Consider the following 25,390-nt stretch of genomic DNA (forward strand, 5'->3'; position numbering starts at 1 on the left):
ATTCTGTAATTGCATTCTTTCTTCTGTCAGTTATCAGCTGTTACTTTTAGCTTGCTTTAGAAAAAAAGTGTAAAACAGTATATTCGATTAAAGTTCATTCTAAGTTTTATTAGAAATGCATTTACTTTCTTTTAAAAAATCCGCAATTACTTTTTGGGCAACCCAATATTAACGAAATGTTCATGGCCAAATAAGAACATACGAATTTTCAAATTATTATACCTCCCCTCTTTGCTCTACATTCCTTCCTACCTTTGTGGCCATATGATTGTATGTGAATATTTTGCTAAATAGGGAAATTTCGCCAAAACTTTTCTAAATTTTATCTCCCACAAAGAATAACCTTCTAAAAACTGAACATGGACTTTTGTGGCAGATTTCAAATTTTTCTTATTCACTTGCAAGCCATAAAGAGTTCTTTCGACAACAAACCTCCATCATCACATCTGCTACAACTCAAACTGAAACTCAACACTTACGCAGAAAAGTACCCAAATGGCCTAAAGCAAAGTTCCAGCAAGCGAGAAGGCCGTTAGTAAAGGCTTAAACATTTTGACAATGTGCAAAAGATGGAATAGATAGTGGCCCACTCTCTACGAACTGCAAAGAAGTGTGTGCAAATCTTGTTAGACTCGTTTGGTCGTATCGAAAGGCCTTTTGTGGCCAAGATTCTTTGTTAAAACACTTTGTGTGGATTTCTTACTATTTGAGTTGTTTGTAGTAAAAGTGAAGCAAGGCTAGGCGAGTTGTTCTCAAAGAGCCTGAAACAAGAACAAATTCCATGAAAAAATGTTCACCGTCTGTTAGAGGCATTAACTACAAGCCTATTGTTGGTTGGGAAGGCAGCAAGGTGTTTCGCACTTAGAATTTGACACTTGGTTACCATTTGTAGTTCCACACCCAGCAATGGAAAACGATTCTTACTGTTTTGTGTGCTGCGTGCACGGAGAAAAAATTTGAAAATTTCCCCTTTATCCCTTGGTAGTTGATTTTTTTAGCTCTAAGATAAGAATTGCGGCTTCTAAAAGCTCTGAATGTTCGTGCTACATGGATGGGTCAATGCTGGGTCTTCTAGCCGACTGGCCGACCCTAAATCGGACCTGTAGCCTAAGATCCACGCGCGATCACAGACTGCGTAAGGTGATATGGTGTTGTCGGGAGCACATCGAGTGTGAACATCTTTAGTAAAAGTAGACTGGCCATCCGACGGCGTTGGAGTTCTTACACTCCAAGACCTAAACGCTTTCTCTTAGAAAGGTACACTCCAAATCGTTTGAGTGCTGGACCATAGGGGAGTAAGAGGGAATAAATGCAACTTCGTAGTGGTCGGAGGACTGGTTTTCACGTCAACGCAGTCCGGGTAAAGGTCTTGAGCGATAAACGCCCATGTTAAATTGTGGAAAAGTGAAACGGTCCGCAGAACGACAAAAATCCTCTGAGGAATCCGGATCATCAGAAGACGAAGCTGTTACTGAGCGAAAGGAAGTTTGGTTTTCGCTTTCATTACAGGTCATATAGGGCTACAGGCGCACTTATGCAGAATAGGTGCGGAGAGTGACAAGAGGTGCGGCACTTTTGTGCAGATACGATACCAGACTAGAACCAGATTAGGGGCATAGTTTGGAAAGCGATTTAGGTATTTTCGGATTTAGAGTGCATAAAAACCGATTATTGGCTTAGGTGAATGTCCACACCTAATAGAAAACCAATATTCTACCAACCATTCCAAAATAAAAATTTTTGTAAAAGTCGGTTGCTGACAAAGGCTTGAGAAGTGGAAATCGGACGACAAATATTAGGTCAGCATCCATCTACAGATTCCCAGTTAGCCACCTCCTCCGCACCACCTCCTCCGCACCACCTCCTCCGCACCACCTCCTCCGCACCACCTCCTCCGCACCACCTCCTCCGCACCACCTCCTCCGCACCACCTCCTCCGCACCACCTCCTCCGCAACCACTTTGGGGAGAAGTTTTAACATGGGATATGTCGGCAGCTTTAATAGGGGGGTGAGCTAAGGGGGCCTTCAATAATGTCTGCATGAATCCTGAGTTTCAAAAGCGGTAAATCTCTTCCCAGGATCTGACGGCACAGACAATACACTGACCACTCCGTTAGTCTCTACAAAATTCTGATGTAGAGTAGCTCGGAGTTGACCCGCAATTCCGTCCCTAACTCCATCTTAGTGCCATCTGTCAAGATCGAGGAACATTTTCCTAAAGTTCAACATCCGCCCCATGCCTTTCTTTCGGGAAAGTGTATCCCAACGATTCTATATTAAATCGTACTCGGTTCCAAGCACTGGTCTTCCAAACCAGTGCCCCATATGTCAGCAGGTAAAATGCAAATTTTCGCACGAACATTCATTTGAGGAAAAGGGGGCAAACTTTTCAATGAGTGATGTCCGTTTCAGAATTTCAACTTAATGAAAAGGGACCTCCTTTTTATAGTCGACCTCCAACGGCGTGCCGCAGAGCAACACATCATTGGGGAGAAGTTTTTACAGTGCTGCTTTTTTATGCAAACATGGCAATGTATCTTACATATGTCGGCAGCATTAGTAGGTGATAACCACTTATGAAAATTTTTTCGATATTCACGTCATCCTTCAGTATTTTAGGCAGTCATGCTTATACCTGCGCTACGATGGCCTCCTTGTACTACATCTAGTACATCATCTTCGAGCTAGCACTCCACTTGTTACCGAACATCCTCCTGCAATAGAATGAGGCGCTCAGCGAATTTTCGCCTAATTTTCCCTATTTACAGTTTCAGATCGTGAACTACGACTTCGTCTCTTTTGACTTCTCTGGATAAGCCCCAACCCATTTCTCTCGTAGCCCATCTCAATAGTCTTTTCAGTGACCTTTCATGATGGAGTTGATTTACAGTTGATACCAAAATTTTGCTCAAGAATCTAGGAGTCCAATCCAAATCCAAATATCTTCCAGCGTAGACTGCTCACAACATTATTGGATACGACTGAAAGCTATTTGGGAGCAAAGTATTTTTCCAGGTGTACCTAGCCTACACTCTTCTTTTTAACCACTTGAATTGTACCCACAAAAACTAAGGACAACGATGACGACAACAGCCACTACGCATTGGCGCTTTCCCGTTTCAGCAAACTTCAATACATGACTCTCTCTCGAAGTTTGAATTATGTTTCCGCTTAATTTTTTTTTTTTTTTTTGTTTTTTGCTCGAGCCCACTTCCGGTAAATCTTGGGTGGGAGTTTTGCTGTGCATTTAACTGCTTGCTGCCAGGAGAATGGTCGACTGTGGACAAGTATTTCTATGCAGTTTTATTGTGAAATTTCTGCTCAGCTTCAAGGACTGAGGTTTTATGGCGGTAGTTGGTTGTGCATGGTGCACACTTTTGTTCCCACTCGATCCCTTTCCTTTTTTCGTTTCTTGAAGCGAAACAAAAATAGTCCGACGCATGGCATGGCGTGTGTTTTGCCCAACAACTTTTCTGTGGGTAAACATAAATTTTGTTTAATTTTATGAAACTCACTCAAGCACGTATTGTTTGGTTGGTGCAATGTTCGTGGCAACACCGCACTTCAGCCACATCCAAATGCTGTGTCGTCTCCTGTTGTCGTTTTGTGCAAAACGAAAGGGTTCGCCTTTCGGTAAAATAACAACAACGAAAATTCTCAAGTTGCACAAAGTTCCTAATAAACTTTTATTTTCTTATTGCAGAAGGGGACCTGTTATTGCAGCAAATAACCCAACAGAAAAGTCGCACCTTGAAAGGGGGTAGAGAAGGACTCTTGGCAAGGTAAGTACATCAAACAGCTGTCATGAGCAGATCATGGAGATGGGATGTGGACGAAATTAAAAAAAAAAGTTTTCCTTAATGAATTTTTTTTTTGAATAAAAAAAATTTAATGACCATAAATTTTGGAGAAAGTTTCAATGAAAGTCAAGTTTCGATGAAATGATTTGAAAAAAAAAAATCATTTCGAAGAAATTTTCCATGAAATTTAGTTAAATTTTCATCTAAAATCAAATATCGACCATTTTTATACCGTCCGACTGTTTGTTAAAATCACGCTACAGTCTTTAAAAATAGAGATATTGGGCTGAAACTTTGCACAGATTCTTTTTTTTTGTCCATAAGCTGGTTAAGTTCGAAGATGGGCTATATCGGACTATATCTTGATATAGCCCCCATATAGACCGATTCGCCGATTTAGGTTCTTTGGCCCATAAAAGCCACATTTATTATCTAATTTTGCTAAAATTTGGGACAGTGAGTTGTGTTAGGCCCTTCGGCTGCCTTTGCTAATTTGGCCCACATCGGTCCAGATTTGGTTATAGCTACCATATAGGCCGATCCTCCGATTTTGGGTCTTAGGCCCACAAAAGCCACATTTATTATCCGATTTTTCTGCAATTTGGGACAGTGTTAGGCCCTTTCGCCTATGACGCTGAGCGTCTGGGGTCGAATCCCGGCAGGAATTTTTTCAGCGGTTGCAAATTTAATGATAAAATGAAAATACCTCCGTCCTTCTGGGGTGGGTACAAAAATAATTTAAAAAAAGTAAAACCGTATTAAATTCGACGGTGCCGAACTTTGGATACCCCCCACCATGTATGTTTTAATCATCATTCACTACCACATCAATAGCCATATCCAAATATGGGCTGGTGTGGGTAATATTTCATTCAGGTCCCAAAAACTCTTATACAAGTCACACTCTCAGCGAAATCGGGTAATAAATTCACTTTTTATGGGATTAAGACACAAAAAAAATCGGTCTATGTGGAAGACAGTCCATATTTGGGTAGGATGTCGGCAGTCTTAAACCACTCCTTGTTTCAAATTCCAGTGAAATCGGATAAAAAATGCCTCTTTTACAGGCTTTAGACCCTTTGTCGGCAGATCGGCCTAGATTGTTGCTTTATCTACATATGGTCTGATGTGGACCATATTCGGATCAGTAGACGGCAGACCTAAATGTATCAAATTTCCGCGAAATTTGGTAATATATGCGGATTTATGGCCTTAAGATCCCAAATCGGCAAATCAGTCTATATGGTAGCTATATTCATATATGGTCCGATTTGGCCCTTTCAGGAACTTGACCTGCGTAAAGAAAAAATACGGATTTGTGCCAAACTACAGCTCAATATCTAAACTTTGAGGTGTGTAGAGCGATTATAACAGACGGATGGATAGGCGGACGGACAGACTGCCGCGTGTATGCTCGTCTGCCGAATTGTTCATAAAGCAAGCTAAGTTTGGCCGGGCCGAATCTTGGGAACCCCCCACCATGGATTCTGCTAAAAATTTATACAAAAAAATAAGTAAGAGCGTGCAAAGTTCGGCTGGGCCGAATCTTATATACCCTCCACCACGGTCGCATCTGTCGAGTTCTTTGCGCTGTATCTGTTTTTAGGCAAACAGAGTATAATGCATAAGGACGGAGGAGCAGCTACATCAAGTTATAGTCCGATTCGGGGCTCAAGAAGCGAAATCGGGAGATCGGTTTATATGGAAGCTGAATCAAGCTTTAGATCGGTTCTGACCATATTGCACATGTATGTTGAAGGCCATGGGAGGAGCCGTTGTACAAAATTTGTGCCAAATCGGACGAGAATTGCGCCCTCTAGAGGCTCAAGAAGTCAAGACCCAAGATCGGTTTATATGGCAGCTATATCAGGTTATGGACCGATTAGGACCATACTTTGCACAGTTGTTGCAAGTGATATCAAAGCACTATGTGAAAAATTTCAGTCAACTCGGACGAGAATTGCGCCCTCTAGAGGCTCAAGAAGTCAAGACCCAAGATCGGTTTATATGGCAGCAATATCAGGTTATGGACCGATTGGGACCATACTTTTCTCAGTTGTTGGAAGTGGTATCAAAACACTATGTGCAAAATTTCAGTCAAATCGGACGAGAATTGCGCCCTCTAGAGGCTCGAGAAGTCAAGACCCAAGATCGGTTTATATGGCAGCTATATCAGGTTATGGACCGATTTGAACCATACTGGGCACAGTTGTTTGGATATCATAACAAAACACGTCGTGCAAAATTTCATTCCAATCGGATAAGAATTCCGCACTCTAAAGGCTCAAGAAGTCAAGACCCAAGATCGGTTTATATGGCAGCTATATCAAAACATGGACCGATATGGCCCATTTACAATACCAACCTACCTTAGTGTAGGTCGGTTGGTATTGTATTATGCAAAATTTCCGCAGAAGAACGATCGAGAGACCGGTCTACATAGGAGCTATATCAGGTTATGGACTGATTTGGACTGTATTTGGCACAGTTGTGGGAAGTCGTAACCAAACACTAAATGCTCAATTACAACTAAATCGGACAAATAGTGCGTCTCGTAAAGACTTAAAAAGTCAAATTGGGAGATCGGTTTATATGGGAGCTATATCAGATTGTAGACCGATTTTGGTGTTGGGTGGTGTTATTGGGGTAAGGGGGAGGGTCCCGTCCGTGATCGTAAAACAATAAAGCCTATGTTTCCTTACAGACCAACCTACATAATATGCGAAAATTTCGAGAAATTTTAAAATTTCGGTTCTATCGTTGTCGAGTCTATACGGAACAAAGAAACAAACTGAGTTCCATATAGTCGTGATTGGCTAATGTGCCCATTTTGGGCGTTTTTGGTGGGTGTGGTAACCCCCTATACTACGACATGAATTTGTATGCCAGATTCCATAACTATTCCCGCATACTTTTCGTTTGATACCCATATTGTCCTTATCGATCCACTTTTGATTTTGGGTTGCGTTTTTGGGGTAACGGGGGAGGATCCGCCCCCTTCCGATATCAAGAAATTATAAAGCCTAAACTTCTCCTCACCATATTCGTAATCTACTCCCGAATACCACTTTTATTTTTGGGCAGTACTTCTGGGGTAAGGGTGAAAATTTCAAGGTAATCGGTTCAGCCGTTTTTGAGTCTATACGGAATTTCCACAAAACTTTTGCATGAAAAAACAATCTTCACGTTATTTTCAATGAAAATTAAAGTTTGACTTGTCTTTCCGGCTTCTTCTTCCGACATTCCATTCTCGAAAAATGTACTTTATTTAATCCCATGCATCAAAGTCAATCCCAAATTTTCACCCAGTCAATGATTTTCGTAGGACACCTAAGCGTATGATGTATGTGAATGGCTTACAAATCCTGTTAGTCATACGCTAACAAGCCCCATGCAATGACAATCGCCTTTGCTTTATATAAAGGCTTGAAGGAGAGTCAAACTTAAACAAATAGGGAAATATCATTTGCTAAATAAATATCTTACCAATATCAGTAACAAATATGGATTTTAGCAATTTTTATTTCTCCCCCCCCCCCCCCCACCCCCCAAAACAGACAAAAAGTAGGTTAAGATAAGCCTCGAAACCACGTCATTCACAATAGCAACGAAAAGGAAGGGAGTGAGAAAAAAGAAACGCGAAGCAAAGTAAATAAATTTTCGTATGCACAATGCAATCAGCAGCAGAAAAATTGAATTTCTTAACAAACATAAAAATAACTCCATTCACAGCAGTTTCTTTTTTTTTATCTACTACTCGTCGCGGTGGTCTTTTGTGTAGCGCGTAAAGGTGATACCTAGAAAATCAGCTTTGAATAAGAGTAGAGAAAATTTTCTATGGCAGCAGGACGCATTCAGGCAGAATCATCGCGGCATCAGAAGCTGTGGCAGCAACCACCAAAATGCAAACAATTCAAAAAGTACTTCACGTGTCAACATTTGTTTAGCACCGCATCCAATGCTGATGCTGAATGCTGCTCTTGGTGGTAGTGCCGTTGCAGCAGAGCAAAGCTTGGTTATACGAATATCCTTCATTTTCCCTAGCATTTTGAGTACTGTTGTGTTGTGGGTTTACGAAGCCACAAACCGCGGCGGGCCGTGTTGTTTCCCTTTTTTTTCGTTTTTTTTTAGTATCACAGGCGACAAACACTTCGTCGCCATCAACGGAATTCCTTTCTATTTGGTGTGCAGTCAATTTAGTATTTGTTCCATTGCTAAAAGCTACCTTAGGTACGTAGGGTGGGCTAGAAGTGTGGAATGGGGTAAACGACTTCGGACTATGATTTGACATATTGATTGTTCAAATTGTCCATATTCGAAGAGAAGTTATGTTAAATGAAGAGCCATGACATGTGGACAGTGAGGGCGTTCGCCCTGTAGCGAAGGGGGAAGCTTTATGTCAAAAAATTTCGACAAGTTTACAGAAGGTGGCAAGCCAACGATCCGTCATATTTAAAATGTTGCTCAACTATCAACTATATTGGATCAGGCACACTTATCTAATCCATAAATCAGTAGCAACTGACCTTGGTGGATAAACATCATGATAATCCGTCTTTGGGACAGTGCACCCAATGGGACCCAATACCGAAGGAAGTGGGTATATTCACTTTGTCATTTCGTTTGCAACACATCGAAGTATACATTTACGACCCTATAAAGTTTATATATTCTTGTCCGTCGTAAAATCTAAGACTATCTAGCCATGTCCGTCCGTCCGCCTGAATGTTGAAATTACGCTACAGTCTTTAAAAACAGAGATATTAAGCTGCAACTTTCCACAGATTCTCTTTTTGTCCATAGGCAGGTCAAGTTCGAAGATGGGCAAATATCGGACTATAACTTGATAGAGCCCCCATATAGACCGATCCGCCGATTTAATGTCTTAGGCCCATAAAAACCCCATTTATTATCCGATTTTGTTGAAATTTGGGACAGTAAGTTGTTTTAGGCCACTCCACTGCAATTTGGACTCGATCGGTCCAGATTTGATTATAGCTGCCATATAGATTGACCGATTTAAGGTTTTGGGCCAATAAGAGGCGCATTTATTGTTCAATGTCGCCAAATTTTAGGACTGTGAGTTGTGTTAGGTGGCCCAGATCGTTCCAGATTTGGATAAAAGCTGCCTTGTAGACCGATCTCTCGATTTTAGTTCTTGAGCCCATAAAAGGCCCATTTATTGTCCCATTTTGCCGAAATTCGGGACAGTGAGTTATATTAGGCTCTTCGACAATCTCCTTTAATTTGGCTCTGATCGGTTCAGATTTAGATATAGCTGCCATATAGACCGATCTCTCGATTTAAGGTCTTGGGCCCATAAAAGGCGTATTAATTGCCCGATGCCGCCTAAATTTGGGACAGTGAGTGGTGTTAGACCTTTCGAGATACCTATTCAATTTGGCCCAGATCGATCGAGATTTAGATATAGCTGCCATATAGACCGATCTCTCGATTTAAGGTCTTGGGCCCATAAAAGGCGTATTAATTGCCCGATGCCGCCTAAATTTGGGACAGGGAGTTGTGTTAGGTTCTTCGACATAATTCTTTAATTTAGCCTGGATCGGTTCGGTCGGATTTGGATATAGCTGTCATATAGATCGATTTCTCGATTTAAAGTCTTGGCCCTATAAAAGGCGCATTTATTGTCCGATTTTGCTGAAATTTGGGACAGTGAGTGGTGTTAGATTCTTCGACATTTTTGTTTAATTTGGCCCAGATCGTTCCAGATTTGGATATAGTTGTCATATTGACCAATCTCTCTATTTAAGGTCTTGAGCCCATAAAAGGCGCATTTATTGTCTGATTTTGCCGAAATTTGGGACAGTGAGTCGTGTTAGATTCTTCGACATTCTTCTTTAATTTGGCCCAGATCGTTCCAGATTTGGATATAGTTGTCATATTGACCAATCTCTCTATTTAAGGTTTTAAGCCCATAAATGGTGAATTTATCGTCCGATTTCGACGAAATTGGGAACAGTGAGTTATGTTAGACCCCTCGACATCGTTCTTCAATTTGACCTGGGTCTGTTAAAATTTAAATATAGCTGTCATATAGACCGATCACTCAGTTTAAAGTCTTGGGCCCATAAAAAACGCATTTATTGTCCGATTTTGCCGAAATTTTGTACAGTGAGTTGTGTTAGGCCCCTATTCAATTTGGTCAAGATCGGTTCGGATTTGGATATAGCTGTCATACAGACCGATCTCTCAGTTTAAAGACTTGGCTCTATAAAAGGCGCATTTATAATCCGATTTCGCTGAAATTCGACACAGTGACTTATGTTAGGTTTTCGACATCCGTGTTGTATATGATTCAGATCGGTCTTTGTTCGGATATAGCTCCCAAAAAGACCATCTACAAAAGTGAAAAATGACTTGAACTTATTTGACCACTCAATGTGTCGAATTTTGTCCAAATCGGACCATATTTCGATATAGCTGCTATGGGGGTATCACTTATGACATTTTTCACCGGATTGGGACGAACGGTGGTTAACTTAACGCCTTTTTAATTGTTTATTGTTAAGGTGGTCGCCATTTATGTGTTATGTCGGGCTTACATTCTGCCTTAACGACTAAAAGACCTCTTTATTACCGCTGAGAGTCAAATCCACCTCGGCACCGCTTTCGCATTACTTCGTGGTGGCTCTGAAATCGGTCCTTACACCTTCGTCCATTTCATCGCTTGCGTTCCAGCTCCCACCGTTGTTTCGTCAAGATGAGTTTTCTTTCGACTTGGGGTCCAGTTGTCAACACTTGTCAACATTTTGCCTGCGACACTTTCTGCAGTTATTGACCCTATCTGGCATTCAAGGGACGTGTTCAATGGAAGAAAGTATTTTTAGCGTCATCCAGATGTTCTTTATCTTCGTGGAGGCAAAAAGCAGTGTTGCCTTTGTGCAAACATTTCATGAAATATCAGTTCCCGAACAGTCAAATCCACCTGGGCACCACTTTCGCATTACTTCCATGTGTCTCTCAAATCGGTCCTTACTCCTTCAACCATTTCATCAATTGCGTTGTGACCACTTATGCTTCGACAAGATCAGTCTTCATTCGTCTTAGGACGTCTTCGCAGTATCTTGCTACTGAGGTCCAGTAGTCAGTACTTGTGATAATTTTGACTACAATATTTTCTGCAGTTATTAATCCTATCTGGTCTTCAAGAGACGCGAATCGTTCCTGCCATCGTGTGCAGTGGAAGAAAGTGTGTTCAGTGTTTTCCATCTTCGTAGAGGCAAAATGCAGTGCTGCACCTCCCATTTTGTGCAAACATTTCCTGAAATATCAGTGCCCGGACAGTCAAACCCACCTGAGCACAGCTTTCGCATTACTTCCAGGTGTCTCTCAAATTGGTCTTTACATCTTCGTTCATTTCATAGCTTGCGTTAAGACCACTTATGCCTCATCAAGATCAGTCTTCTTTCGTCTCAAGACGTCTTCGCAGTATCTTGATACTGAGGTCCCGTTATCAATACTTCTGATAATTTTGTCTACAACATATTCGGCAGTTTTTGACCCTATCCGGTCTCCAAGGGACGCACGTGGTTCCTCCCATTGTGTGAAATGAAAGAAAGTATGTTCAGCGTCATCCAGTTGTTTTTGATTCTCTTAGAATCAAAAAGGAGTGCTGCTTCTCTCCATTTTCTGTAAATATTTCACTAAATTATCAACGTCCGGACAGCATTAGCGTTACGCAATAGTTTACCTTCCTATGTCTCCTATATACAAGGTTCTGGATATTTGGAAGTCCATCTTCCGTATGCTTCGTCCTTCCACCGTATCTGCGACTTTTTTGTAGTCTCTTCTCTTAATTCATTTCTGAAGTCTTGCGTAGGTTCACTGTCGTTAATTATCGCGGGGTCTAGAGGTGGCATTACTGCTATTATCTGCACCCCAGTAGCTGAAACGGTCATATACGCCGACGTCACCCTTAGTGCAGCGGTTCGCTGAACACTAATCAGCCGTTGTGATCTGTGTCGTGTTTCCGACATGGAGGGTACCTGCCGAGATCAAAATGCAAATTGGTCCATGAACATTCCGCTATGGAACTGGGGCAAACTTGGAGTCCACCATAGCAAATAGGTTAAAATGTCCGCCCATGACGCTGAACGCCTGGGTTCGAATTCTGGCGAGAACAACAGAAAAATTGTCAGCGGTGGTTATCCCCTCCTAATGCTGGCGACATTTGTGAGGTACTATGTCCAATGTTGCCGTTTTTTGTAGGTTCCTACCAAACTTGGTAGGTTGCTATTCTCTTGGTAGGTTGTTAGGCTGACCTCATATTTTGGTAGGTTTTGCCAACATATAAATTACAAGTCAATTACTGAAAAAATCGTCGGGGATAACCTAAAATTATTTCACTTCTTATCGCCACTGTGTATTCGTTTATACCGCAGAATAAAACCATGGATGTCGAGGGGCCTTATACTGTTACAAGGGGTCTCACTTTTTCAAATCTCCGAGAAAAAGTTATAATCTCTGAAATGATAAAGTTTTAATATTGACCATAACTGGTACGAGTCAGAGAAAAATTTGACACTCAATAGCCACTTTGACCAAAGCAATTGTCTGTATCGCTTGCCACATAAAAACAAACACACGCAAAAATACAATAGAGTGAAAGATGCGCGAATGTTTTAGTAATCGTTCAGTTGATGTGATTTTCTATTTGGTATACGGACATCGTGTGTTGTTTGTAAATAAACACCACTCAGATGAGTGAGTGCACTCATCCTTAAAAAATTGAAAACTTGAATTGGACAAAAATCCATGTTAGTCGAAAACTTCTCGCTGCTTTTGAGATGGAATGTTCCTAGACGAATTTGAAGAAAAAAGAAAAAAAAAATTTCATTACACAAAAACATGCGTTGGGAAAAGTGCAGCTAAAGCATAGAGAAGTTTTCACAATAAATTCTGTATAAGTACAACATACCAACGTACGGCTCTTAAAGCCTTCACACCTAATATTGCTGATTAGTAATTCTAAGCCAAATTAAGAAACGCATAGTGGTTGGTGTGTGATGCGATCTCTGGCTTTCCTTTTCCATTTGCAAAGAAAAAGCTCCGATCATTGAGCTCGTCTCGAATGTTGTTTTTGTTGCCAATATGCAATCTTATATCAACAAATGTATGATCATTTGAATTTTTGATATTAAAGTCTCCATCCAATTATTTTCTAGAGCTATTAGAAGTCGTAGTTCCAAAACTTTTTTTTATCAAAGTACAAATTTCTATATAGAACTCACCAATACTCCCACAAAACTTTCCTCCATTTCAAATTTCAACAATAAAACTGCCGATTTTCCTTAGAATTTTTTTTTGTTCTGAATTGCAAAACTTTTCGAATAGTCTACCATGGCTGAAAACTGAAGTACTCTTGCATCACAAAGGTATCTGCAAACGTATCAGAGCCTTCTTACATTCACATGTTCTCGTTCAGAATAATGGGGTATGTGGAAAAAAAAAACTTTGTAGGGTTTACATTTACCCATGAGCAGCTTCGTCTGTGAAGCGATGCAGTAGGTACCAGTACTAGTACGAGTACGAGTGCGAGTATGTGGAACATGACGGTTTGGAGGTTGGCCTATTTATTCAGTTCACGTTGTTTACATACGTTATGTTCCACTACCAATATTTCTTTGTCGCTATGCTTGTTTTCTTTTCTGCTATTTTTTGTTCTCCAATGTTTTCCATAAACTAAAGTATTTGGATGCATGCAGCTGCTATTATGATTTGCTGGAAAGTACATGCGAAGGACGCTTTTTCTCCACAATGGTCCTTCGCTTGCTCAATGCAAGACATCAGATATTTCTGTGTACACCTTTAGGATATGTACCATACACTTAGCCATAAATAGTTTTGGCTAGAAATGAATATGGATAGTCATTGTGGTGTTGGTGGTGATGTGGTAGCAACAGCCGCAAATACTTTTGTTGTCATATCAGCGTTGCCAGTTCAACAAGGGACCTTGTAATATATGAATCGTATATTTTAGAGTAAAAGAACTTTAAAATCCGATATCATTAATAGGCTTATTCCATCATGACCTAAAATAATATTTTCAAGAATTTTCAATTTATTGGAAATAATATTTCTTGCTCAACTTTCATTTAAAATTGAAGCATTTAACAAAAACATGAATTCGAATAGTTCACCATGTTGAAGTTCTATGGAGCTGGCATTTCATTGTCATGTTTTTTCTAGCTTTTACTCCATTTGGCAATCTTTTTTCTATTCCAACATATTGTTTGCAATTGTGGCTTTATACCTAAACCAATTTTCTTCTATTTTTATACCCCTGAAGTATCTTTCTATAAGCATGGAAAGAGTTTTGGGGAAGGGGTGTTTTGGGGAAGGGGTGATGCCCTAAATACATGGTCCTACATTTGGATATCAAATTCATATTCCACTCCCAAATATCTTTATTTGAGCCCCATATTGCGATGGTCAGTAAAAAATAGCTGTTTGTGGGGTATTTTGGGAAAGGTGTAGACCCCAGAAAATTGGTCCTGAAAGTGGGTATCAGTTCTTGCTCTACCCCCCCAATACCATTCATTTAAGCTCCACATTGAAATCGTCGGTAAATATGACCGATTAAGCGTGTTTTGGGGATTGGGTTGTTTCCCCAAACACTATGCCCGGAAAATATATCAGCAGCGTGTTTTATTCTCATATATCTATATATCATTTATTTGAACTCCCTTTTGCCATTGGTCTTAAAATTGGATATCAAATTCGTTTTCTAATCTCATTTAAACTCCTTACTGCAAAGGTCAGCAAATATGTCCGGTTTGGGGTATTGGCCCTAAAAACTATAAATAGTTAGTTCCACTCTCCTTAAGACCCAAATTACCTTGGTGAGGAAATACATCCTATTTGGGCGTTGTTATGGTGTTGGGACGTCCCCATATTTGAGCCCCATATTTCCATAGTCGGCAAACTTGACCGGCTTGGGGGTGTTTTGAGGGATGAGCGGCCACTCAGTGAGTTGGCCTTGGAAATATATATCGGATTCGTGTTCCACTCTAAAAAGCCTCTTATTTGAGCCTTATATTGCAAAAGTCAGCAAATACCTACTACTTGGGTATTGTTGTGGGGGTGGGGTGGCCCCATAGACACTTTTCCCGAATATTGATATCAGATTTGTGCTTAACTCCCAAACCCTTTCATTTGAGCTCCACATTGCTATGGTCGTAAATTTGTCCCCTTTGGAGGATGTTTTTGGGGAGAAGCGGCCCCAAACACTTGGTTCCTTATTGGAATATCAGATTCTAATTCTACACTCAAATACCTTTTATTTAAGCCCCATATTCCCATGGTCAGTAAATAAGTCCTGTTTGGGGGGTGTTTTGGGGAAGGGGTGGACCCCCAGAAACGTGGTCCCTTATTTGGATAGCAGATTCATATTCTACTCGCAATTACCTTTCATTTGAGTAAATATGTCCGATTTAGGGGTGTTTTGGGGGGTTGGGGTGGTCCCCCTAGCACTTTGTCCGACAATTGGATATCAGATACGTTTTCTTATCCTAAATACCTTTCATTTGAGTCCCATATTGTCGTGATTGGTCTAAATATATGTTTGGTAGGTTTTAGGGTGGGGCGGTCCCCCTAGGTACCCCATCCGAAAATTGGATACAAAATTTTTATTTTTGGGGTACTATATGAGAGCACACAAAATTTCGCTTAAATCGCACCACCCATCTCCGAGATCTGGCGTTTCTGAAAATTAGGGTAAGGGGGAGGGTCCGTATATTTAATTCTTATTCCACTCCGGTTGGCCAACGTGTATGTTTGGGTGCAAGTCCCTCAGACACTTGCCAAAGACCTTTTTTCGATAAGGGAGATCCCGTGGACACCTTGGACCAAATTCTGATACCAGATTCGTATTCTACTTCTAATTACCTTTCAATTGATACTCATATTGCCCAATCGGTAAATATGTAATTTTTTGAATGTTTTTTTTTTTTTTTTTTGAGGTGTCCATATCGTCCCAATCGGCAAACACGTCCGTTTTGAGTGGGTTTTTGGTTGGCGCGTCTCCCCAGGTTATTTGACCCCAAAGTTTTATACCAATTTTGTGTTACTGGGTTACCATAAGGCAGCATACAAAATTTTGCTGAAATCGGTGCACCCATATCCCAAATCTGGAGTTTTTGAAAATTGGGATAAGGGGGAGGATCCGCCCCCCTTCGGATATCAAAAAATTAAGTACCCTATTTTCATCGAGCTCTGACTGACTGACTGACTGACTGACTTACTAATCATAGCCCAGCCCAAACGGCCAAAGCTCGAATCGTGAAATTTTGCTGAATGTTGGCCTTGGCTCATAGGCACGGCATAAGGCTGGATTTAGTGATATTCGTACGTTTAGGTACTAAAAAGTACGAAATGGTACATATTTGCCCAGCGCGAACCCAAAGTGACAGAAGTATGTTCTTGGGCTCAAATTAAAGAGTGTCTCAAAAAAAAAAAAATAAATAAGCTTTGGTAAAAAAAATTGGAAAATCGTACCGGAAGTGGGAGAAATAGTAAGTTTTGTACCGCAATTGGTACTTTTGGTACTTTCTTTGTAAATTGAACTAGAGCTCTGAACTTTGGAACTTAGGTACACTATGGTAATCTTAATTTAGTGACAATAATTTTTTTTAGGTACTAAAAAAAGTACCAAAATAGTACGAAATGTGTGAATTTTGTATAGGGCGGATGTATAGAGAAGCAGATTTTGAAATTTGACTTACACTACATCTGGTGCAAAAGGATAAGGGTGAAAAGATAATATAAAAAAATAGTACTGGTAACGAGGGAAAACATACGTTTAGTACCACAATTGTTTACCATTTGCATTTCTGTGCAGATGAAGTTAGAGGTCTGAAATTTGGTGACCTGCATACCAACTAGGAAAAATATGATGGGTGACTATGATCTTTTTACAATTCGTATATTTTGGTAGCAATTTCTGTGCAGATGGAGCTAGAGGTGTGAAATTTTGTATGTAGCTAAAACTTAGAAATATATGATGGGCGACCATATGATATTTCAACAATTCGAACATTTTGGTACCAAAATTGGTACTTTCTTTAAAGAAAGAGCTAGAGGTCCGTAATTTGGCATGTAGGTACAGCTAGGATATATGATGGATGGATAACTAAATGATTTATTTTAAATTCGTACTTTTTGGTACTAAAATTGGTACCATTTAGTCCTTTCTGTTCAGATTTAGCATCAGATCTGAAATATGGCATGCATATGATCTATTAACCATTCGCACATTTCTGTACCAAAATAGGATCTATTTGGTACTTTCTTTTCAGATGAAGCTAGTAGCCTGAAATTTGGCATGCAGGTACAACTGGGAATAGTGTGATGGTTGATATATTGGGTTGCCCAAAAAGTAATTGCGGATTTTTTAAAAGAAAGTAAATACATTTTTAATAAAACTTTATGAACTTGAACTTTACTTTACTATCAAATATACTTTTTTTCTAAAGCAAGCTAAAAGTAACAGCTGATAACTGACAGAAGAAAGAATGCAATTACAGAGTCACAAGCTGTGAAAAAATTTGTCAACGCCGACTATATGAAAAATCCGCAATTACTTTTTGGGCAACCCAATAATAATCTATTCACAATTGTACACTTTGGTACACTTTCGTACTTTCATTACAGATGGTGCTAGAGATCTGAAATTTGACATTTAGGAAGAAATATATGACAGGTGATTAAATGTTCTACTAAAAATTCGTACATTTTGGTACCATTTGGTACTTTCTGTTCAGATGGAGCTAGAGGTCTGAAATTTGGGATATAGCTAAAACTTAGATATATATGAAGGGCGACTATATGATTATTCATTAGTTCGAACATTTTTGGTACTATTTGGTACTTTTTTTTACAGATAGAGCTAGAATTCCGAAATTTGGCATGTAGGTACATCAAAGAAAGAAATGATGGATGACCAAATGATATATTCAAAATCCATACATTTTGGGACCAAAATTGGTACTATTTTGTATATTCTGTTTAGATGGAGCTTGAGGTCTGAAATTTGGCATGTAGTTAGAAATATATGATGGTTGACTAAATTTTCTATTAAAAATTCGTATATATTGGTACCATCTGGTACTTTCTGTTCCGATGAAGCTAGAGATTTGAAATTTAGGATGTAGCAATTCGCACATTTTGGTAACAAAATTGGTACTATTTGGTAAATTTTTTTATAGATACAGCTAGAAGTCCATAAATTGGCATGTAGGTACATCAAAGAAATAAATGATGGATGACTTAATGATCTTTTCAAAACCAAATTTGGTACTATTTTGTACTTTCTGTTCAGATGGAGCTTGATGTCTAAAATTTGGCATGTAGGTACAACTAAGAAATACCAGATGGGTGGCTAAATGATCTATTAACCATTCGCACATTTTGGAACCAAATTTGGTACCATTTGGTACTTTCTTCATAGATGGAGCTAGAGGTTCGAAATTTGGCATGTATGTACAAAAAAGAAATAAATGTTGGATGACTAAATGATTTATTAAAAATTCATTCATTTTGGTACCAAAATTGGTACTATTTGGTACTTTGTTTACAGATGGAGTTAGAAGTGTGAAATTTGGCATGCAGGTACCACTAGGGATAGTATGATGAGTGAAAAAATAATCTAATCACAATTGTACATTTTAGGATTGAAATTTGGAATTTAGATACAAGAAGGAAATATATAATGGGTGGTTTAATGAAACATTGAAAATCCGTACATTTTGGGACCAAAAAGTGCATAATAGTGAGAATCTTCGCCGACAGGGAACGGCAAATAAAAAATTATCGCAGTTACAGTTTTTATATGGTTCCGATCGGTTTACATTTGAATATAGCTGCCATATAGACCGATCTCTTGATTTAAAAGTCTTTGACTCCTTAATATCACAGTTATTATCCGACTTCCCTTAAATTTGACGCAGTGAGATGTGTTAGGCATTTCGATATCTGCTTTTTTGGACATAGCTACCATATACTTCGATCTCGTGATTTTAGTTCTTAGGTCCATAAAAGGCGCATTTATTTGCCAATTACAGTGAATTTTGGCATAGTAAGCTGTGTCCGAACCTACGACAACCGCGTCAAATATGACTCTATTGGTCTAGATTTGGATAAAGTTTGGCCCAATCGGAACATATTTCGATATAGCTGCTATTGGTTCATAAATGATGCATATTTTACCGGATTGTCACAAAAGGTAGCTAACATGCATACACGAGTTGGTGGGTGTCAGAAGTTCGGCCCGGCTGACATTAATGCCGCTTTACTTGTTTCCCATTGATTTGAAATAAACTTAAAGCCCGCAACATCTTCACCACATACTCTGCGGAAAGATACATAAGAAGTTTACCCCTTTTCAAAGCATTCCTTTTGTGCCTCTAAAAACCTAATTCACTTAAACGAATTCAATGAGCAAGCAGTGAAGGTTTGGCATGGCCGAACAAAACGCGTTTATACTCATTGAAAAAAATCTAATTATCCTTGGCCTTGGGCTCAATGTACATAATCAGATTCCATAACACACGGAAAACCCAATAAAACCAAACTATTTATCACGCAAATGCCACATACCTAAAGTGTCACTGATTTAAACTTCTATCATTGCTGTTGATGTCGTTTTAAAACTCATTCAAGTTACAGTGACATGAGAAATTCGCACATTATTTATATTAAAAATAAAATTTCATTTCAATTTAATTACATGTGGGCATTTCTGTTGAAACGGAATAAATAGTTAGCAATGCTGACAAATGAAAGAGAAATTGTTTTGCTTCAGGCCTAGAATTGACATCGTAGTGGTTACAAAGTGAAAAAGGATACTATTTAATGACAGTGGTGCATATGTATAGAATGATAAAAACCAGTAAGGAAAGGCTAAAGTCGGCCGGAGCCGACTTTGTAAAATCATACACCTTCCTTATAATTATTCCAGAGAATACTAAATTTGAACAAATTTCAATGAATTTTGATTGAAGTGTTTAGATGATCAGTAAACCAATTCGTAACAAAATTATTCAGATCTGTTTGAAATTTAAGATAAAACGATCTATTGGTTGCCCAAAAAGTAATTGCGGATTTTTCATATAGTCGGCATTGACAAATTTTTCCACAGCTTGTGACTCTGTAATTGCATTCTTTCTTCTGTCAGTTATCAGCTGTTACTTTTAGCTTGCTTTAGAAAAAAAGTGTAAAAGAGTATATTTGATTAAAGTTCATTCTAAGTTTTATTAAAAATGCATTTACTTTCTTTTTATAAATCCGCAATTACTTTTTGGGCAACCCAATAATAATTGGAAATCGGGCTATTCTAATATATGGACGATATATATGTATCGGAGCTATATGTAAATGTGAACCGACTTTGATGAAAATTTGCAGACGAGCTGAGATTGGAAGCAAAACAAGTAAGACACTAAATTGAAAAATCGGTCTATGCGAATTGCAAATTTTGCCCATGAACATTCCACTAAGGAACGGGAGCAAACTTCTCACCTATCAATGAGTGCAGTCCGATTCAAGTCTTAAGCTCAATGATAAGGGGCCTCCTTTTTATAGCCGAGTCCTAACGGCATGCCGCAGTACGACACCTCTTTGGAGAGAAGTTTTACGTGGCATGGTACCTCACAAATGGTGCCAGCATTAGAAGGGGAAAACCACCGCTGAAACCTCTGCGCTACGGTGGCCTCTATCGGTCTATATGGCAGCTATATCTGCATAGTCTGATCTGGATCATATAGAGACCGGATATCGGGAGGCTTAAAATAATCGGATTGTTGTGCGCTCTAAATACTAAAAAAGTAACCTCGAAGAAGAAAATCTAAGTTTGGAATTCCGTGGTACTTACTAAATCCTTAAATGTTGTCCATGCTACGCCCCTAAGTTGGATCATATCTGATATTGTGTCCCCACATCAGTGCCGGTATCTGCTAGTAGCGAAAGCCGGGCAATGACATAGGAAATGCTCGAACGTCTGTCTCATCATCTTCCCTGCATACACATGCCATTACTTACCGCACCGATTTTCATAAGCTCACTTATAGTCCTATGTATCCCGTTATAATACCGATAGCTATACTGACCTCCTTCTTGCTTCCTTTTAGTAATAGCCTCGTCTTCTGATGATGTGGATCGCTCAACAGTATTTTCGCCGTCCTACCGACCATTTCGCTGTTCCACAGAGTTGCATGCGCATTCGTCGCCCACGCCCTTAACAAGGACTGCGTTGACCCCAAGGCTTCGGGTTCACCAAGTGTACTGACGGCAGTTCTCTGGCCTTCACTGCCAACTCGTCTGCGCTTTCATTCCCCCTTACTCCGTTATTGTCCGGCTCCCAAACGATGCGGATTGTGCCATCCTCAGAGAAGGCGTTAATATCCTCCTTACACTCAAAGACTATTCATGACCTTACCTTCTTGGTTGATATTGCATTTATGACCTGTTTATTGTCCGTAAAGATATTCATACTCGACGTACTCGAATTGAAAACACACCATCTCACGCATTCCGTAATCGCGCGCAACTCCGCCTGCAGGACCATATTAAGATCAGGCAGTCTAACACAGATCTCAGTCTATGGGTTCTCAATGTAGACCCCCAGGCCCACTCTGTCCCCTAGCTTTAATCCATCTTTGCACTATGATCTTCCGGATGGCAATACTAGGGTTCCGTCAACTCAAGACTGTGCAGCTGTTAGCAGTGTCTCGCACTCGACCTCAGGTATTCGATCGGAAACCTCTTCCCTTCCCTCCAGGTTTCCAATCGTCGCCTCGTTTATACCGCGATGATATGAGCTGCTCCCATTCTCAATCCATTCTCCCATTGCCTTGAGTCTCATAGTCGCAGTGGCTGCCTCACACTTAATCTGTATGTCAATGGGTCGGATATCTAGAATAGTCTCCATTGCCTTAGTTGGCGGGATGCTCATAGCTCCGCCCATGCCAAGACAACATGTTCTCTGAAACCAATGTTGCGAATCTCCCCAGCCATTCAAGGTTTTTCTTGGGCCGATTTCCTTTCTCGAAAAAGACGACTATCTTCGAAGGACTCCACTAGTGCAGTCTTAATCCTTAATTCTCTGAACCCGTTGTATGGCCCTACCGTTGCACCTTTTCTCCCTGGCAGTCCCCCAAACTACTGAGGAGTAAGTAGGTATTGGTCTAATCACGCTTTTGTAGAGCCAGTGGACTTTCCTCGGATTCAGGCCACATTTCGTGCCCAAAATCTGTGAGCCTGCTTCTGTATGTGACACTTCCAATTAAGTTTCCTATCCAAGATCACTCCAAAGTATTTGGCCTTGTCAGATATCGAAATCGTTTTACACATCCCAATGTTCTTCCGCTGTTTTATGACATGCTCTGTTATAAAGTCTGCGAACCTCTTTCCCAATGTTGCGAATCTCCCCAGTCATTCAAGGTATTTCTTGGGCCGATTTCCTTTCTCGAAAAAGACGACTATCTTCGAAAGACTTCACTAGCGTAGTCTTAATCCTGCAGATATTGTCGTCAATGTCTTTTTTGCTTGGATAATCTAAATTAGCTTGCCCAAGTCTTCTTCTGAGTAGTCTTCCGAACCATGTCCAGTTGTTTTTTGACTTATTACGGAAGTTTTTCTGATTCGGCTCTGGCAGTGCTATTCTAAATCTAATTTAGCGGTGGTCTGAGAAGCAATGATTCATGGAGACCATTCAATCCTGAACCTCATCGATTAGATTTTCCGAACATATTGTACGGAGGCCACCGTAGCGCAGAGGTTAGCATGTCCAACCATGACGCTGAACGCCTGGGTTCGAATCCTGGCAGAAATATCAGAAAATTTTTTGGTGGTGGTTATCCCCTTCTAATGCTGGCGACAATCGTGAGGTACCTTGCCATTTTAAAACTTCTCCTCAAGCATTCTGTCACCTCAACAAACCTCAGGAGAGATACCAGAGTTACGTTTGCAAGTTAACCCAGATCACAGAAGAAACGGCTCCCCAGAAAGGAGAGCATACGTCTCAGCAGACCCGGACAGGAACACAACAAGTGCTCAATAGTCTCCTCCTCATCCCCATTGAGGCAACTATTTCAAAAGTCATGGTGCCGTATCCCCATGCACGCCGCCATGCGGCCTATGGCACAGTATCCGGTTATGATCCCTGTCAAAGTACTCATCGACCTCTTATTGAACGCCAGCAACTCCCTCGTCCTCCTCTGGTCGATGGCAGGCTATAGCGGAGTCGCAGTCCGGTAACCATCTACCGAGTCCCACCTCGCCACCAATCCCTGATCCCTGTCAAAGTACTCATCGACCTCTTATTGAACGCCAGCAACTCCCTCGTCCTTCTCTGGTCGATGGCAGGCCATAGCGCAGTCGCAGTCCGGCAACCATCTACCGAGTCCCACCTCGCCACCGACGCCGCCCTGGCCATCCCATCAACTGGCTTCAGTAGCTCGACAAATGGCATGTAGGCAAGACCGATGACTGGTCCGCCCTGCGCAGACGAAACCCTTCTGGCGCACTCGTCCATCCTCAGATTTCCTGGAATCCCCTCTTGCCCAGGAACCCATGTCAACGTCACATCGTGGGACCGGAGCCTATCCGGGGATTCCAAACAATCCGCCACGCATCTTGGCCCCACCATCCTCGACCCTTAAGCCTTGAGCGCCGCCATACTGTCCACATAAATTCTGAGTTTCAAGAGCGGTAAGCCCCTTACCAGAATTTCTCCTGCGGCCACTGCAATGGCACATAACTCTGCCTGAAAGACCGTACACTCGTCTGGCAGTTTCAGAGACATGCTGATATTGAGTGCATCAGAGTAGACCCCCAAACCAGTCCCTGACTCCATCTTGGAGCCATCTGTGTAGATCGAGGTCTCATCCCCATCAAGTGCACTATTTGCCCTCTCAGGAAAACGAATGGAGAAAGCCCTCACTCCAGTCGGCACTGGTGCCAGGTAGTCGGAGATCCTTCTCAGTCTTCGCTCCGGCAACCATCTACCGAGTCCTACCTCGCCACCGACGCTGCCCTGGCCATCCCATCTATTGTGTTTAGTAGCTGGACAAATGACACGTTGGTAAGACCGACGTACTCGTCCGCCCTCTCATTTTCTGGATTCCCCTCATCTTCACCATGTCATGGACCCGGAGCCTATCCTATTCCACACAATCCGCCATGCATCTCGACCCCAAGGCCTTGAGCGCCGCCATGCTGTCCACATAAATTCTGAGTTTCGTGCCAGAATTTCTCTTACGGCCACTGCAATGGCGCAGACCTCTGTCTGAAAGACCGTACACTCGTCCGGCAGTCTCAGAGACATACTGATATTGAGTGCATCAGAGTAGACCCCCAATCCAGTCCCTGACTCCATCTTGGAGCCATCTGTGTAGATCGAGGTCTCATACTCCTCAGGTACACCATCCGCCCTCTCAGGAAAACGAATCGCGAAAGCCCTCACTCCAGTCCGCACTGATGCCAGGTAGTCGGAGATCCTCCTCAGTCTTCCCTACGTATCCACAACAGCCAGAATCGAACTGTGGCCGCAACCTTCCTCCTTCAGCATGCCGAGCTCTCTCAGCCTAAACGCGACCCTGGCGGCGTAGTTTCAAATATAGGTCCCATGGACTGCATAACCAGCATCGCCTCCAGAACTGTGGCCGCAACCTTCCTCCTTCAGCATGCCGAACTCTCTCAGCCTAAGCGCGACCCTGGTGGCGCAGTTTCAAATATAGGCCCCATGGGCTGCATATCCAGCATCGGCTCCAAGACTATGGCCGCAACCTTCCTCCTTCAGCATACCGAGTTCTCTCAGCCTAAGCGCGACCCTGGCGGCGCAGTTTCAAATTTAGGCCCCATGGGCTGCATATCCAGCATCGGCTCCAGGGCTATGGCCGCAACCTTCCATACCGAGCTCTCTCAGCCTAAGCGCGATCCTGGCGGCGCAGTTTCAAATTTAGGACCCATGGGCTGCATATCCAGCATCACCTCCAGGACTGCCTGCGGTGCGGATCTCAATGCCCCGGTGATCTCGACGCAGGCCAGTCACTGGACCTTCTCAAACTCCCTCGCACTCACGGCATCCCACCATACCAGTGCTCCATAGACCAATACTGGTCTTACGATGGCCGTATACATCCAATAAATCATCCCGGGAGTCACCCCCCGCTTTCTACCGAACATCCTGCAGGAGTAAAAAGCGCACAGTGCTTTACGTCTTCTTTCCTCGGTGTTCCTCTTCCAGGACAGTTTCGAATCGAGGACTATGCTTAGGTACTTCACCCCCTTCGACAGCCGCAGAGTTGTATCCGGTATCTTATATCTACGCGTAAAGAGCACCAGCTCCGTCGAACTGTAACTTGATTACAAGATTACATGGACCCACAGACGGTCTCTCGGACATACCTTAATCGAATCAGAAAGTGATTCTATGTCGACCGGTACACTTATCAATGGGACTAGCTCTTCTCCTTCTTAGAGAGAGTTGCAAACAAATGCCCAAATTTATAATACCATGTACCACAGTGGTGGTGAAGGGTATAAATAGCTGTCTGGGAATCATTTCCACAAC

General features: G+C 41.4%; 1 protein-coding gene across 1 annotated transcript in view; it reads left to right on the forward strand.

Moving 5' to 3' along the window:
- The window catches only part of LOC106080532 (serine-rich adhesin for platelets), a 556,280-nt gene that overhangs the window by 189,923 nt on the left and 340,967 nt on the right, over positions 1-25,390 (forward strand). Inside the window, exon 3 of the mRNA XM_059361863.1 lies at positions 3,705-3,783. The gene's annotated coding sequence lies outside the window, so the exon portion shown is untranslated. The remainder of the gene's footprint in view (positions 1-3,704; positions 3,784-25,390) is intronic.

Source organism: Stomoxys calcitrans, chromosome 2, assembly GCF_963082655.1.
Source record: "Stomoxys calcitrans chromosome 2, idStoCalc2.1, whole genome shotgun sequence".
NCBI classification, from domain to species: Eukaryota; Metazoa; Arthropoda; class Insecta; order Diptera; family Muscidae; genus Stomoxys; species Stomoxys calcitrans.